This window comes from Lipotes vexillifer, unplaced genomic scaffold (genome assembly GCF_000442215.2).
Source record: "Lipotes vexillifer unplaced genomic scaffold, Lipotes_vexillifer_v1.1 scaffold629, whole genome shotgun sequence".
NCBI lineage: Eukaryota > Metazoa > Chordata > Mammalia > Artiodactyla > Lipotidae > Lipotes > Lipotes vexillifer.
Window position 1 is genome coordinate 53,672 of NW_006774188.1, and position 17,557 is coordinate 71,228.

A 17,557-nucleotide genomic window follows, 5' to 3' on the forward strand; every position below is an offset into this window, starting at 1 on the left:
AAGAGTGACTAAGATTTTATTCTTTCTGGCCTTCATTTATCCTAATGAAGAACTTTTTTTTAATACTTATATATTAGTTTTACCATTCTAATAGCGTTTGGAAATACCTATTGCTTTTACCAACATTTGTAAATCACATGGGGTTATTTGCTCAAAATAACATGAGGTGCAGAAATGTTTCCAAAGGCTACAAAATGGTTCCATCATTTTAATAAGACAAGGGGAAAAATGTGGTTTATTTTGCAAATAAACACTAAGCTATAGAAGGTGCCCTTATGAGAATGAGGTACCTTCAGGGTTAACTATAAACAACTTTGCAGCTACATGAGATCACCTCATAAAACAACAGAGTGGCATAAAGTCAATTATGATTTACATTAGTTAAAAAGAATGCTACTATGGTTAAAATATTATTTAACATTCTAAATTCAGGTAGGCTTGAACTCTCACCTATTGATAAAGAGGCTCATCGCTCTTTTGTGACTCCTGCGATCATATGATCAAGAGGAAACAGCTTCCAACTTTCCAATTTCAAAACTTTTGACCATTCTTACTCCTCTCTGTCTAAACCTTTTAAACCAAGAGGACAATAAGCTTTAGGGGGAAAAAAAGGATGCTACATTAAAGGCTAAAGTTAATAAGTAATTTTCAATTTCTATTCTTCTAAAGATGTTCATTAAAATTTCATTTAACAATAATAGCACACTACCATAGAAGAAAGAAAAAGAACAAAAGCCCTCTGATAACACACTGACGTTGTTGTTACAAACCTCACCCAACTCCAGACCAAATGAGTAATAGTATATTTCAATGGATACCAAACCACAGGCTACCAACTACATATACTATAGGCAAATTTGCTACCAGAACCAAAATATTATAACACTGCATGTTAAATATCACTTATCTCTAGACCCCAATTCCTGTTACAAGAGATACGTACTTTTTCTATTCTGTCCCAGAAGGCATCCAGAGTTCATTGCCTATTTGTAGGCAATAGGGAGACAACATTGCTATGACGAAAGAAGTAAAATGTCCCCTAACCTGAACTCAACCTTGCGTGATTCTAGAACCAACCAAGCCTCATGAGAGTCTGTTTTTCAAAAGGGTCATATCTACAATGTTTCTGTAAACTACAACAAATTACTCTGAGCCTATGTATAGCTGGGCTCTAGTATGCAGTGGGAATACTAACCTATATGTCCAATTTAGCACTTAATCTAAATACATCTCCAAAAGACAGAGCTTTTCCTTAACAGAATGAACTATTTACCTAATTTTGTCACAGTGGCCATACTTATTTATGATCAGTATTCATTCCTTTTTTTTTTTTTTTTTTTTAAGTTTTTGGCTGCCCTCCGGCCTGCATGTGGGATCTTAGTTCCCTGACCAGGGATCAAACCCACACCTCCTGCATTGGAAGCGCAGTCTTAATTAACTACCGGACCACCAGGGAAGTCCCAGTATTCATTTCTGAAAAATATCATGTTTCCTGTAGTCGTAAATGTTTGCTGCGCTATGTAAAGTTCTCTAAAATAGGAGAGTAAAGAGTGTTTCTTAAATATCTTATTGAAGACATTGTTCTCCAGGCAGTAGGTTTTTTCATTTTTATATATACACTAGTACACTAGGTAACTTAAGTGTTAAACATCAGTGACTGCCTGATACATACACAAATGAAGATGAAGTTTTTTGTTTAAGACCAAATATTTGCCTTTCTACAAAAAGTCTTAAGCCTGAATGTTCTTAAGGTGAATTAAGCCGTTTCCCAAGTAATTTGCTTCAAACAAAACATCCTCGTTCCAAAAAAGATCTGTATATTAATCAATAATTCTAAAAGTCACAATACTAATATGACTCTTTCATAAGGAATTCTGAATATGGAAACAGCAAGTATTTTTGGAAACTAAAGGAAAAACAAAGAAGAAAACATAGATAAAGACAAATAATTAATGGAACACCAACCATGGGCCAGACAATAAAATGAGAGTTAAGGATACAGGCAAATAAAACACAGTCCTGCCCTCATGAAGCTTACAATCGAATAAACGACATTATTTCTCTCACATCAAAAGAGCTATCCATATTACCATCAATCCACGAATGAAAAATAAACATGCCTTACAGGAAACTCTCTCTTAATTCCTGAGATAATGTGTTCCCTTAAACAAGAGGCTTTTTGTCTTTGGGTGATTTTATGCTGTATATTCAGTCATGGGGATATATAATACATATGTTACTACTACTGATGATGATGATGATGATGATGATGGAGAACACAGCAATAGCTAATACTTGTTAAGCATTTGTTAAATCCCAGATACTACACAAGCACTACATTTATAATTTAGTCTAATCTTCACCATACCCTATTTGATAGGTACTATTATTATGCATGATTGTACTAGAATTAAAAGATCACTGATCAAAAAATTATTAGATCAAAATAAAAGACTTAAACATATCAAATTAAGAAATCTAATTTTACTTCTTGATTCATCTATCTGGAACCACAGGTAAGAGTTTAATAAGAAATATATAACTGTAAGTTACAACTACCTGCTCTTCAGCAAAATATACACAAAGGTTAGGACAAGAGAGGTGATAGGGAAGAGAGAAGAAATAGGGGGCTTCCCTGGTGGCGCAGTGGATAAGAATGTGCCTGCCAATGCAGGGGACAGAGGTTCGATCCCTGGTCTGGGAAGATCCCACATGCTGCGGAGCAACTAAGCCTGTGCACCACAACTACTAAGCCTGCGCTCTAGAGCCTGTGAGCCACAACTACTGAAGCCCACGTGCCTAGATCCCGTGCTCCACAACAAGAGAAGCCACCACAATGAGAAGCCCAAGCACCGCAATGAAGAATAGCCCCTGCTCACCGCAACTAGAGAAAGCCCGTGCCTAGCAACAAAGACCCAATGCAGCCAAAAATAAATAAAATTAATTGATTTTAAAAAAGGAGACAGAAGAAATATACACATCTCCTACCCTCTTAAAGCTGTATCAAAAAAAATATTCAAATTGTAGTATCAAACAGCTTATACCAGAGACTTTTATCTGATCTAAAGGAACTTCTTTTACCTGTGATAAAATTTAAGATTTAGGAATTAATTTCTTCAGTTATTTATTCCACTGAGAAGATCTAACAACTCTTTTCCCACTCTTATTCCCTTTCTATTTCATTTTCTAAAAATAACCATTCATTTGACTAAAAGACTATATTGGAAAGAAGCATTTTCAAATTCCCTGAAAGGTATCCCTCAACTGAAATCAAGATACTCTACTGAGAGTTGAGAGTTCCAAAACTCCACAGTTAAACACATACCTTCAAATCCCAAATTCACTCAGACTCTCAAAACTGCTATCCCTAAAGGAACAAAACAGCCCCTCCTTCTCCAAGATGCTATTTCGGAAGATACTTCTCTTTTCATGACCCTGAACTGGATTGAATCTAGCAGACTCCTTTGGGTAGAGTCCTAATTATAATAATCCTTAACTTTTTAAGGGTCATAGAACTCTTTTTTTCTTTTTTTCTTTTTTTTTTGCGGTACGCAGGCCTCTCACTGTTGTGGCCTCTCCCGTTGAGGAGCACAGGCTCCAGACGCGCAGGCTCAGCGGCCATGGCTCACGGGCCCAGCCGCTGCGTGGCATGTGGGATCTTGCCGGACCAGGGCACAAACCCGTGTCCCCTGCATCGGTAGGCGGACTCTCAACCACGGCACCACCAGGGAAGCCCATAGAACTCTTTAAGTATCTTTTGAAGGCTATGGAGTTTCTTCCCAGAGTAATGTTCCTAAGTACTTACACAGAAAATGTTATACAATTTCAGGAGTTCTGAAGACTTACTGAAGCCCAGGTATGGGCCTCAATTTAAAACTCTTGGTCTATGTTTCCTCATCAACTACATACTTTTTTCTAGCATAGGAGCTTGGGATCATATGTGAAAATAATAGAGTGAAACTTTTGGGAAAAAAAATCAATTAAAAGGAAAATGTTAAATGTCCCAGGTGGAAGGGGTACTTAGCAATCTGGGGTATCACTAGCCGGGTTGTACATCAAAAGGTTTCATGAAATGGTATAAGTGAAACTATCTAGAAGTTACCATGGTCTTACTGTGCACAAACTACATTATTCTCTCAGACTCTCACTGACACTTTCTTGCTTTATATATTTTAATACCATTTAACCAATGGAAAATTCTGACCTTCTAGTACACTCGCATTTTCCTTACTGTTCCTGATCCTTATCTGGAAGACAGTTTAGTTTATGTTGTTTTTTATTGTCGACTTTATGATTTAACTCTAAAGAGGTGGAGAGAGAAGAGAGGTCTTGCTCTTCCCTTGGCTAGAATGAGCATACCTAAATAAGTATTTTAATATAGCAATACATTCAAGCTAGGTATGAGTCTTTCTCTTTGGTAAAAGGGTTCCCTGATCTACCTAAAAATCACAGTGACTCTGATGTACATTTTTGCATCTCCATGAACTATTTCCAATCTTGTAGACTTCAAACAGATGCTATCAAATATCTAACAATCTGCAAGGTCCATAAGGGAAAGGCCCCAGTCAGTTTTGGTCACTATACTATGCCCAGTACTTAGCAAGCCTGACACACAGTAGTTGCTCAAAAAATACACCTATAGTGCCCTGAAGAAACTCTTGAAGCAGCTACAACTTCTACCACTAAGTATGTGAGCTCGGCAAGTTACTAAACATCTCTGAGACAGTTTATTTATCTAAAAAAAAAGAAAATAACAATCGTCATAGAGTTATTGCTAGGATTAAGTAAGATCAAGTATAGTATAGCATAGTATGGTAGTGACAAAAGTACCATAATTATCCTTTAATGGAGACCTACACTTTGAGGCCTATTAGAATGAATATAGCTGAATTTTTAAATATGACTACATTATAAGTGGATGTGATTCAAAGTAATTTTATGACATTTTTATTAAATAAATAAATAAATAATAATAAAGGGCCCCAAAAAAACTAGGAAAAGAAATATTAAATACAGAGATGGGGTGGGGGGGGAGACAATCTCAAAAATAAGGCAATGTTTTGAAAGAAAATAACTTCCTTATATGTTTGTGTCTTAAAACACAACTAACATTTTCCAAGTGACAAACCTGGCACAAACATAGTAACTGGGAGATTTATTTTTGCTAAAATTATTATCCAGCTTTGTCAAAAAAAAATCCTTTCTTCTTAAAGGCACATACTCTACGATGAAATTTGCCTTGGTGGTGAAAAATTTCAAAAAGCCCATTAAAATGTGCTTTTCTATTTCCTTCTAGTGCCAGTTTCTTTAAAAACTCAGTCTAAAGCGCCATCTACTGTGTCTGTTAAGATCACATCACTTTTGCTCATGTTATCAGAGTGCGGCAGAAATGCAAAATGTAGTAAATGTAAAATCTGTTACTTTAAAATCCTATTCCAAAGAAATTAAAGAGGGTGTGCTTTTTTTCCCCATTATATATTTTTATACAATATAATTAGTGTAAATGCCTACCTACCTACACACACACACACACACATACACACACACACTCACATCTGAGCAATCATTTTTCCTGCTTTCTTTTCACTTTCTTCTTTAGTAGGCCTGAACTCATTATAAGAAGAAATCACAGTAGGGACCAAATGCTTACTTCTGTAATTAGAAGAACAAGTAATAATAGTAGCAAAGTTTGACTGAGGGCTTACTGTGTGCCAAATAGTGTTTTAAGCACTTTTCACTCAATATCTCATGTAATCTTCACAATAATCCTTTGAGGTGTCATTAGTTTTATCTCTATTTTACAGATAAGAAAATTGAGGCACAGAGAAGTTATTAAAACTTTGCCCAAGGTAACACAACTAGTAAGTGACCAAACTATGATTTGAATCCAGACTTTCTAGGTCCAGAACCCATCTCTTAACCATGATATCAAGCTTTCTATTGCTATCGGTAGGTTCAAATAATGATTAATCAGACTTCAGTCATCAGAACTCCATAGGACAAACTCTATATCATGCTTTATTTCAATACATTCTAACATCATTCTATCTTTAAGCTTTTTTTGTATACATCTATTTTTTAGGAGGTGTTATTTTTATGCAAAGAAGAACTTGTTAAAATACCTGGGCTCTATTCCAGATTCTGATTCAATATGTCTCAGCTGAAATTCGAAAGCTTTGTCAAATTTGACACAGCCAGTCTGGGGCCCAGCACTTAGGACTGTGGAGCTTTAAGACATATTTTCTTCTTGGGCTATCCATCTGCTTTTAGATTAGAAGTTCTCCTGACTTTTACTTTATGAGTTTAAACACAGAGAACTATGAAGGCAAAACTCTGTCATAAATTTAAATATGTGGGCAGATTTTGTGTTTTACTGACTTTCAAGATAGGGAAGCATAAGACTGATAAGTGGAAATTCTTAATTTTAATAATCTTAGAAGAGAGCTTCCCTGGTGGCACAGTGGTTAAGAATCTGCCTGCCAATGCAAGGGACATGGGTTTGAGCCCTGGTCCACGAAGATCCCACATGCCGTGGAGCAACTAAGCCTGTGCACCACAACTACTGAGCCTGTGCGCCACAACTACTGAGCCCACGCGCCTAGAGCCCGTGCTCTGCAACAAGAGAAGCCACCGCAATGAGAAGCCTGCGCACCGCAACCAAGAGTAGCGCCCGCTCATTGCAACTAGAGAAAGCCCGCACACAGCAATGAAGACCCAACGCAGCCAAAAATAATAAATAAATAAAATTTTAAAAAACAATAGTAATCTTCGAAGAGTAAGGAAGAAATGAAGTAAGCCTCCCTAGCTGCTTTTAGTACACAAACTCTTTTCTGACCTTCCAAATAACTTATTCTCTGTACCAGTGCTTTTCATAAGTTACACCACGGATTCTCATCAAGGGGGAAAAGAGAAGACAAAAATTCAACAACATTCCCATCCTGCCCTCGTTTAATCCAAATACAGTTTCCATAGATAAAGTCTGAAAACCACTGACTTACTCCACTGACACGAGTGCAACTGACTGCTGTTTGTTTCAAATGGATATACTGGCATGGCAGAAAAAGAAATCTTGAGGTAAGGGGCTGTGTCTTTATTCTTCTGAAGTAAATGGATGGATGGATGGATGGATGGATGGATGGCTGGATGGATGGATATAGATGGCCAGCCCACAGTTCCTGTACTGTTAACAGTGACTATCTTATTTATTAACCCACAGGGTCTTTTTCATTACACAGATGGAGGTTTTAGCGAGAAAATATCAATGCATTAAATGAATCTCCAGTTACTATACAACCTCCTGATTCCTCCCTAAGAGTACACTTGGGGGACATAGAGCTCTACCAATTTTAAAAAGAAAAGGTCACTTATAAACATGGTATATCTATAATATAGTGAAACAAGTATTTTAACAAGACTCTACCACTTACCTATCTAAATGAGTAACATTTGTGAAATAAATCAACCAAGAACTTATTCTAAAGGGAAGCCTGCCATTTGCAACAACATGGATGAACTGGAGGACATTAGGCTAAGTGAAATAAGCCAGATAGAGAAAGATAAATACTGTATGATCTCACTCATATGTGGAATATAAAAAAGTCAGACTCACACAGAGAGTAGAATAGTGGTTAGTCAGGGCTAGGTGGGGAAAATGGAGAGATGCTCATCAAAGGGTACAACCTTCAGTTATAAGATGAATGAGTTCTGGGGATCTAATGTACAGCATGATGACTATAATTAATGATATGGTATTATATACTTGAAATTTGCTAGGAAAGTAAATCTTAGGTGTTCTCAACACACAGAAAAATATAATAACTATGTGAGAAGATGAGTGTGTTAATTAACTTGATTGTGGTAATCATTTCACAATGTATATATATATCAAATCATCACATTTTATACCTTAAATATATACAGTTTTATTTGTTCAATTATACGCAATAAAGCTGGGGGCGGGAACAAGCAGGTCATCTAAAGATAAAAAAAAAACACTGTAATACTACTATTACACAAATATTTTTGCAATTTCTCATTGGTAATTTTCTCCAGAAAAATTTTTTTAATTAATTTATTTATTTTTGGCTGTGTTGGGTCTTCGTTGCTGTGCGCAGGCTTTCTCTAGTTGCAGTGAGTGGGGGCTACTCTTCATTGCGGTGCGTGGGCTTCTCATTGCGGTGGCTTCTCTTGCTGCGGAGCAGGGGCTCTAGGCATGCAGGCCTCAGTAGTTGTGGCTCGCCGGCTCTAGAGCGCTGGCTCAGTAGTTGTGGCGCACAGGCTTAGCTGCTCCACGGCATGTGGGATCTTCCCGGGCCAGAGCTCGAACCCGTGTCCCCTGCATTGGCAGGCGGATTCTTAACCACTGCGCCACCAGGGAAGTCCACCAGAAAATTTTGAAGCAATTAAAAAAATATTAGTTTCACTACTATAATTTATATTTTAAATTTATCTAGTTTGATCATTCATCTTATTCACTTGCTTCTAAATGACCATTAGCTGTATCAAAAATCGAAAATAGGGGCTTCCCTGGTGGCATAGTGGTTAAGAATCCACATGCTACAACTACTGAGGCCCGTGTGCTACAACTACTGAGGCCTACGCACCTAAAGCCCGTGCTCCACAACAAGAGAAGCCACCACAATGAGAAGCCCACACGCAGCAACAAAGACCCAATGCAGCCAAAAATAAATTAATTTTTTAAAAAAAACAAAAATAACCTAAAAAATGAAGACCTTCCACCACAGAAAACAGTCAAAAGGATGTACTAGGAGCTATTCCCCAAAAGAGAAGCATGCATAAAATGAGTATACAATCTTCCATGACCATTTTGAGGGAAACAGCACTTATTTGGATATACTACTGCTGGCATTAGCAAAGAAAGAAACTCAGATACCGTATCTTTAAATCACGACACTTTATAATTACAACTATTACCATAGTAGTTTTCATTTTCTACATATCAAAATGTTCTTTGTCCTAAGTCTTCTTTCATGAGAGGAATCAAAGCCAACTCCTTTATAGGGACCCCACAGTCTTCCTCTTGGAGGACTTGGCAGGCTTCATAACTTCAATGTATTGACATTACTCCTGCTACATAAACCTTCACTTCAAGTTTGGTGTGTCTGCTACCACATTGCCCAATTCTTCCACTCTTCCAAATACTGTGAAGAAGCTTCCCAGAAATCCCTGTTTGGATCAGCAAAAACAATTTGGTGTCATCAGCAGATTTCACCATTTCCTTTTGGAGTCATTAAAACATTAAACAAGCATGATCTTGGTATCAACCCTTGGAGCTACTACTATTAACCTCTCTCCAGCTGAAGTTAAGCCATTCTCGGCTATGTTGTGATTCCCATCATAGGACCAGGATGTGTTTATATGCTAAAAGCTTAAACTCTTTTGGATTTTTTTTTTAACTGAAAGTTGCAAAATGCATTACGAAAGTAAAGGGGAAAAAAGTTCCCAAAGTAAAGGCCAAAGAAACCAGTAAAGAGAAACAGCTCCTATTTGAGTAGTCTTACCCAAGCACTCAAACCACTCCATATTCAACTCATTCTAAAACCTCAACCAAAGTTTGACCTTTGCCCTCCAACTATTTACTTCTTTTATAACCATATGATAAACCTTATTAAGCACATTTGAAAATTCTATATGAATTTTAACTAGCAGGTCCAACTTATTAGCTTTTTCCCCTCTTTGTTACATTTGAAGGGAAAAAGCAAACAGCCCTTACTCAGAAAGTGAAAAAGCAAACAACTTCCTCCTCAGTCAGGTCTGTACTCTGACCAAGAGAAATCACTCTTTCTTTTATTCAAGTGCAAATCTGTTTGAAGCTTTCATTCTGCTTTCCCAGCCTGCTCTCTGCAGCTGCATAAAAGATGAGACATGGGAATGAAAAAAAACTAGATTGGAGCCAAAAAGCAATACTGTCCATATGCAAACTCACTCAAAGAGCTGCAAGGCTTCAGTACATCCCTTCTCACTTTTTCCATTCTAGCAGAACCCTAGCCAAAAAGAGGAGGTACTGTACTATACCTGTCCAATCCTGTTGAAAACAACTTCTCATGTGTAATCAGGGGAAAGATAAGGTTACTAGCGCCCCTGCCCCGCCCCCGCTCCCAGTCCTGACACAGCCCCTGAGGTGTTCTCAGGATCAACCTTTAGCTCTAAACTAGATGGAATGAAGCAGGATCAGGGAATGACTGGAAAGATCCTCACAGGTCATCCTCATCTTAAGATGCCTGTGGAGCAAGAGAGTAGCAAAGGCACAGAAGCAATAAACAGAATTTGCTTCACCTGTCTTACCCCGTGCAAAATCAAGGCAAAATCTTCCCCTTCCAAAAGGCTAAATCTGCTGTAGACTTTCAGAAAGTCTGGCAGCGCATTAGCCTACATGCAAGGGTGTCAGGTAACCATAATCCCAGCAAACTACTCAGGCCAACAGTGAAGCACGCAACTGAAAAAGTTCACCATCAATATCAAACTCTGCTGGATCAGAAGGGTATTCTCAAGGGTTTTTACTCAGATGTCATCATAACTCCATGTTATTTTTAATACTGTTCTTTGGATTTTGCCCCACAGAGAATTTCCAAGTCACAAGAGGATCATGAACAATGTCCAGATGTATAAAATGCAAAAATACTTCCCTCCCACTTGTGGATTCCAAGATAAACACCACAAGAAGCACGTGTGACTAAACTCAGAGCCCATTCCAAATTAAATAATGCATCATGTGCACAGTGTAGGGCTTAAAAAACAAAACTGCACAAATATTCTACACGGTTCATAAGCCAGACTTGGGCAAGCACATGACCGCATTGTAAAAAGGAAACATGAATTGGAGAGTAGGGGTAAAGGGTGAGAAAAGTCTCAGTCATGACCTTTCCCAGAAAATTGGTGCTACTTTCAGTGAACACTTGTATAATATGGGATATAGATGAAAGAAGAAATAGTATTCTTCCTTGTTTTTTTTCTGCTGATGGCTCTCAATTCTAAAACAACCCAGCAAATAGGAAAACCCTACAAATATTTCAAAATCCCTAGCTAAGCCATGCACAAACATCATTAAATATACACACACACAGAGGTAATGAATACTTAAATGTCTGGCTGGCCAGTCCAGACAGAATCCTTTTGACCTATAAACTGGTTTCTACAGGGAGTACATGGAACCTTAGGGAGCACAGAAACAGGGCATTCAGGTCATGTTAAAAAACTTCTACATTATTTTTATTATATTTCAAAAAATTAAGTAAAGTAAGAAAACAGATGGATGGGTGAATAGATTCTGAACAGACAGAGAAAGTTTGGCTGAGTTCAGTTTTTCTCCAATTTACCCTACGTAAATGCTTCTAATAAATTAAGACTGGGAAATGCTTACTGAAATATCTTGATTTTTTAAAATTATATAGCATTTAATAGATACAGAAGAATATGTATGCTATGTAGGTTATGAAGTGTAATGATAAAATAGATACCTACAAACCCATCACCCAATTTATGAATTCGAATATTCCCAATCCCAATGAAGTTATACATGGGCTCCTCCTGGATCCCATCTTTCTGCCTCCCTCCCAATGATCATCAATATTCTGAACTGTGTATTTATTTTATTCTTGCCTTTAAAAAAATAATTTTTTCCACAGCTGATGTATCTGCTAATCCCCCTTTGTGTATGCTTCCACATTGGGGAGAAAAAAAAAAGAGTAAAGTCCTTACCTCAATGTTTTGGTTTTTTTTTTAGTATCTACCTGTTTGCTTATCTTCCCCCAAATGTAAGTACCTCAGTATCAGGAATGATGTCTCTAACTTCCCAGTACCTAACAAAGTGATAGGCACAGAATAAGTGTTAAATAATTATTTTTCAACTTATCTTTCAAATTAGAGCCCAAATGCCTTAAATGTTTCACAGTCAGAGCTGATCAACAACAATAAATATTGCTCCTTTAATCATTGCCTTTCTTCTATGACAGATATCCTATCCCCTGGAACCCAGGACCAAGTTTATCAATTATCTCCCTAGACTCCAAATCAATATAACAGTCACTATATCACCTCATCACACACTAGATAAAATCTTAGGTGGTACTGAAATTGTCAAATGAGACTATTCCTCTAGAGTCAGAGTGCTGACTCCTTGGTCTGGAAGATCACATTATCAGGCACGAAAGTTTAACATAATAGTATTTAAGCTACACTTAACCAGAAATGCCAATGGGACATGGAAGTGTCAACTGTTTTCTACTCAAAGACAGTTTCATCTACAAAGCAAACCATACACAAATTGATGGAGAATTCCTGCTATTTGACAGCAAAGAGTTTCACAACCACCTTAAACATTACATACTGAACACAAGTGTTTTGGGGGCTGTGTTCTTAAGGATAAACCTACACCTTCAATTTTGTCACCATTATGCAGTATGTTTGATTACAAATTTGTCCACCAGCCCAGAAGAGCAAAAGCGACAGTTAATGCCATTCTGGATTCAAAACTATATCGTGCGACCTCCCCGAAAAGTGTTAGTGTTAGAAAACTTCTCTGACTCATCTCTTCTTTCTGAACAAGGCACAGATTAAGAAGATACAAAATATCTTTCTGGGGGTAGAGAGAAATCAGAAGAGAATGTGCCAGAAGAACTTAAGCCAGTCATAAGACATCAACGTAAAGGATCTTTCTAAAGAGACAACTGTACTGTTATTCCAAAAGATTTAACAGTTACACTTTAGAAAGCAAAGTTTGGGGAACTGTTCACACAAACAAGTGTCACCTATAGTCTGAAATTCATGCTCGTATTGTAAAATATTAAAATTTAAAAAAATTAAAAAGCACTGCAGCACATGCCAAGCTACTTTAAAAAAAAAAAAAAAAAAAAGAATCCATAATGGTTTTAACAGGCCATTCCAGGAAAATAATTCGGGACATTGAACATCATTCTCAGAAGGCTCTTAGTATTCTATTTCAAACACTCAGTGCAAAAAAGAAAAAAAAAAATCACTCATCTGTGCCCATCATTTGCCACATATGACCATTTTTTAATTTATCTCAGTCAACTTTAAAAATATCTTCACTGGGCTTCCCTGGTGGCACAGTGGTTAAGAATCCGCCTGCCAATGCAGGGGACAAGGGTTCGAGCCCTGGCCCAGGAAGATCCCACATGCTGCAGAGCAACTAAGCCCTTGCACCACAACTGCTGACCCTGTGCTCTAGAGCCCGCAAGCCACAACTACTGAGCCCGCGTGCCACAAACACTGAAGCCCACATGCCTAGGGCCCGTGCTCCGCAACAAGAGAAGCCACCGCAATGAGAAGCCCACGCACCACAACAAAGAGTAGCCCCTACTCGCCACAACTAGAGAAGGCCGTGCACAGCAACGAAGAACTAAAGAAGCCAATAATAAATAAATTTATTAAAAATATATATATATCTTCACTACTACCATTGCACTTTGATATCAAGCTGAAGGTGTGGTAAGGGGACCAAGAATGTTCTCGAATGGACCACTGGGAAAGACTGGCCAAAAAGATGGGCAAGTGATCACAACCACCTCAGTGTGTCACTCCACGTTCATCAGAGCAGTCCACTTGTCCAATTACTAACAGAAAAACACAACAGAGACCCTCCATTTTCTCCACCATCTAAATTAGAAGTTTTGTAGCCAAAGGGCAACTCTCACTCTATCTAAAGTCAAAGAAAGACAGCAGCTTGTAGCGCTATGATGTTGATCAATTGTGAGGACATTTCTCTGATAGTGACTTGACTAAAGCAGAACTACTGCCATCCCTGCTGGAATCAGTTGGCCCTTTATTGTTTTTTGTTTTGTTTTTAGCTATATCTCTAAAAACATACATTGCCTGAACCACAAAAGAGGGAAACAACTATTCTCACTATCCCAACCCCTAGCATTTCTCTACTAGTTTGTAACTAGGATAAGACAAAGACAGCAGGAAGAGGGTATGTTATATGCTAGAAGGCTAGAAGGCTAGAAGGCTACTGAGCCTGCGCTCTAGAGCCCGCAAGCCACAACTACTAAGCTCATGTGCCTAGAGTCCATGCTCCACAACAAGAGAAGCCACCGCAATGAGAAGCCCGCACACCGCAACAAAGAGTAACCCCTGCTCGCCGCAACTAGAGAAAAACCCATGCGCAGCAATGAAGACCCAATGCAACCAAAATTAATTAATTAAGAAAAACAAAACAGTGAGATACCACTTCGCACCCACTACTAGGATGGTGGTAATTAAAATTTTTTAAAAAAAGACAAGGGTTGGCAAAGACAGAGAAATTGGAAACCTCCTTCACTGCTGATGAGATTGCAAAATTGTAAAGCCACTTTGAAAAAATAGTTTGGCCGCTCCTCAAAATGATAAACGTACAGTTACCATATGACCCAGCAATTCTACTCCTAGGTATATAACCAAGAGAAAGGAAAACACATGTCTACACAAAAACTTGTATGTGAATGCTCATAACTGCATTATTCATAATATCCAAAAAGTGGAAACAAATCAAATGTCCAGCAACTGATGAATGGATAAACAATATAAGGTCTATTCATACCATGGCATATTATTTGGCAATGAAAAGGAATGAAGTGCTGATAACATGCTACAACACAGATAAACTTTGAAAATATCATGATAAGTGAAAGAAGCCAGTCACAAAGACCATATCTTATATGACTCCATCTTTATGAAATTTCCAGCATAAGCAAATCCATAGAGACAGAAAATGGTACGTAATTGCCACGGGCTGGGGGAGGGGGAAATGGAGACTGACTGTTACTAAGTATGGGGTTTCTTTGGGGGGTGATGAAAATGTTTTGGAGTTAGTGATGACAGCTGCACAAATCTGTGAATATGCTTAAAAAAAAACATACTGAATTATCTACCTTAAAAGGGTAAATTGTATGATACGTGAATTATATCTCAATAAAGCTGTTTAAAAAGCATTTGTTATCTGAAGGCTTTCTGTAACGTGTTCTTTATAAAATAGCAAGCATTTTGACGTCTATAATGATACCTCTATTTTGTGATATGTATTCTTGAGTTAAAGCTCTGGCATTCAATAAATAGATGTTGATCTACTGACATTGACTTCTGGGGGCAGTAGAATTCACCGCAGTGGAATCTATCTTCCTGTCTTTTACTCTACACTCAACTCCGACTTAGTTCCAATATACATCTTTGTAACATGAAGTCCACAGCAGGTCCTAGGGCCTGAAGTAGTTAATAATAGGTGCCATCAGTCCCTATTATGTGAGAAATAAAAAATTAGAAGACTACAGCTGGGCTATTTATCCAAGGTCAAGCAACAGAATCCAACATTAAAGTTTAAGAGTTGTATTTACAGAATTGGCATTACAAATAAATCCATCTCTATCTTAATGACTGGTGTATCATTTGGTTATCTTTGAAAGTGTACTACATCTTATACTTCAAAGTAATTGTCTACACACTCTCTCATGTATGTGAAAAGTGTTAAAGGCAGGTCTTTCTGGTGTATCCAAAAATTAACTCTTTCAGAAAGGTGTCCTATTAGGAAGCTATCTTTTACCAAGTACACTAAAAGTAATAAGATTTATTCATTTTTCAACCAAAATTTATTGAGCACTCACACCTGCCAAACACTGGGATTACATGGATGTATTAAATTAGACACAGACTCTACCATAAAAGAATTCACTGTTATGGAGAAACACAGAATGCCTTGTAAACAGGCAATGGCAGCAGCGTGCTATAGTTGATGAGGAAGTATGGTGCTGTCAGGAAAGTGTTCAAGATCAGAAGCCTGAATTCTACAAAGAGCCAGGAAGGCTGTAGACTCTAATCAGGAGATGGCTTGCTGAGGTCCCTATCTGAACCTATCATTCACCCAACACATTTAGACCCCGACCCCCGCATACCCGTTAATAAGAGCCAAATAATGAACTGCATGCTCTGGATTCCTGAATTACTAGCTCTCGAAGAGATAATTTTCAAATATTTTAATAAGAATACTTTTTTGAATTCTAGAAAAGGTTTTCTCTGGTAGGGGATTGAAATAGAGGATATGAAACAAACAAAACTAAAATTTGAAAGTATTCTTTTCCATATTATTTAACATACTCTACAAAGAAAGGGTCAAGATTTTAAGTTCAGATATTTTAAGCTCCCTTTACCTGTAAAATCTCAGAGGGTAGGGAGAACGTATTGTTTACCATGGTATCCTCAGCTGACTCTCATTAAATACATATCAAATAAATGAATAAACAAGGAAATATTGATAAATCAGCAACAAATGGCATAGGAGCCACTTTCCTGAGGTAATTACTGATGGTATTTGACAACCTCCTTCACAATATACCTGTTTACTTTCTCCTTTTCTCTCTTCTTGCCCTCTTACTTCTTTTCTCTCTTTTTATCATTATCTCTTCCTTTCTCTTTTATTTTAAACCTGTGTCTTAGGACTGGCACCAGCTGTTCTCACCGGCCATTGCTTTGCTAGATTGACCTTAGTAGTAGTAAGGAAGTACTTGTATTTTCTAGTTATAAAGCACCACCTAGTGGTCTAAGTTCCCTTTATCCAGAAAGTACCACATAATAAAACTGAAAAACCTGAAAGTTAACTAAGAAATATCAGTGAATTCCAGTTCTTCTGTTGTGCCAGTTTGGTCTTCTGGCAGCACCAGATACACTGAACCCACGTCTTTATATCTACAATTAAGTTGTCAGAAGTTACGGATGTTGATACTATACAAACATTCATAGTTATGAGTATATTTACTTTGTTTCTTACCCTAAAGCAGACAAATTGTTACTTCAATTCTGGTAGAATCAGCAAAGATTAGATTCCTTTAAGATCTTTTATTTAAATTACACTTTAAACACTATAAAATCAAATCTGATTATATATTCCTCTGCAAAAACGTTTCCTAAACTTACCTGATTATAATCCAACAAGATATTAAGTGGCATTTGTCCTACTGTCCCTGAATCAGTGACAAGGGCCCACAGCTGAGAGCAAGAGGCAGTAAATGCCCAAATCAGGGAAAGCACCGAAAATTATGTCCAGATCTCTCCCCCAAGGTTTGCTAAGGAGTAGCAAAACCAGCTGGTGCATTCAACCAACCCTCCCAAAGACAGAACTAAGGCAAGGCAAGGGAGAGCCTGGAAGTCTGGCCTCGTGGGAGTGGCATCATCAACTACGCAGGCACCTCAAGAGAACTAGTCATAGAGACTGGGAGACGAAGACGTCTGCAAGGAGAGACTGGCAGCTTGATTCCAAGTGGGCTGCTGCTTGCTGAGCTGCAGAACCTGTAAGCACTTGAACTAGAGAGATATGTAGCTAACTGTCTGGGGATTCTTTTTTTTTTTTTTTTTGGCTGTGTTGGGTCTTCACTGCTGCGCGCGGGCTTTCTCTCTACATGCGGTGAGAGGGGGCTACTCTTCGTTGCGGTGTGCGGACTTCTCATTGCGGTGGCTTCTTTTTCTTGCGAAGCACGGGCTCTAGGCGATCAGGCTTCAGTAGTTGTGGTGCGTGGGCTCAGTAATTGTGGCTCGTGGGCCCTAGAGCGCAGGC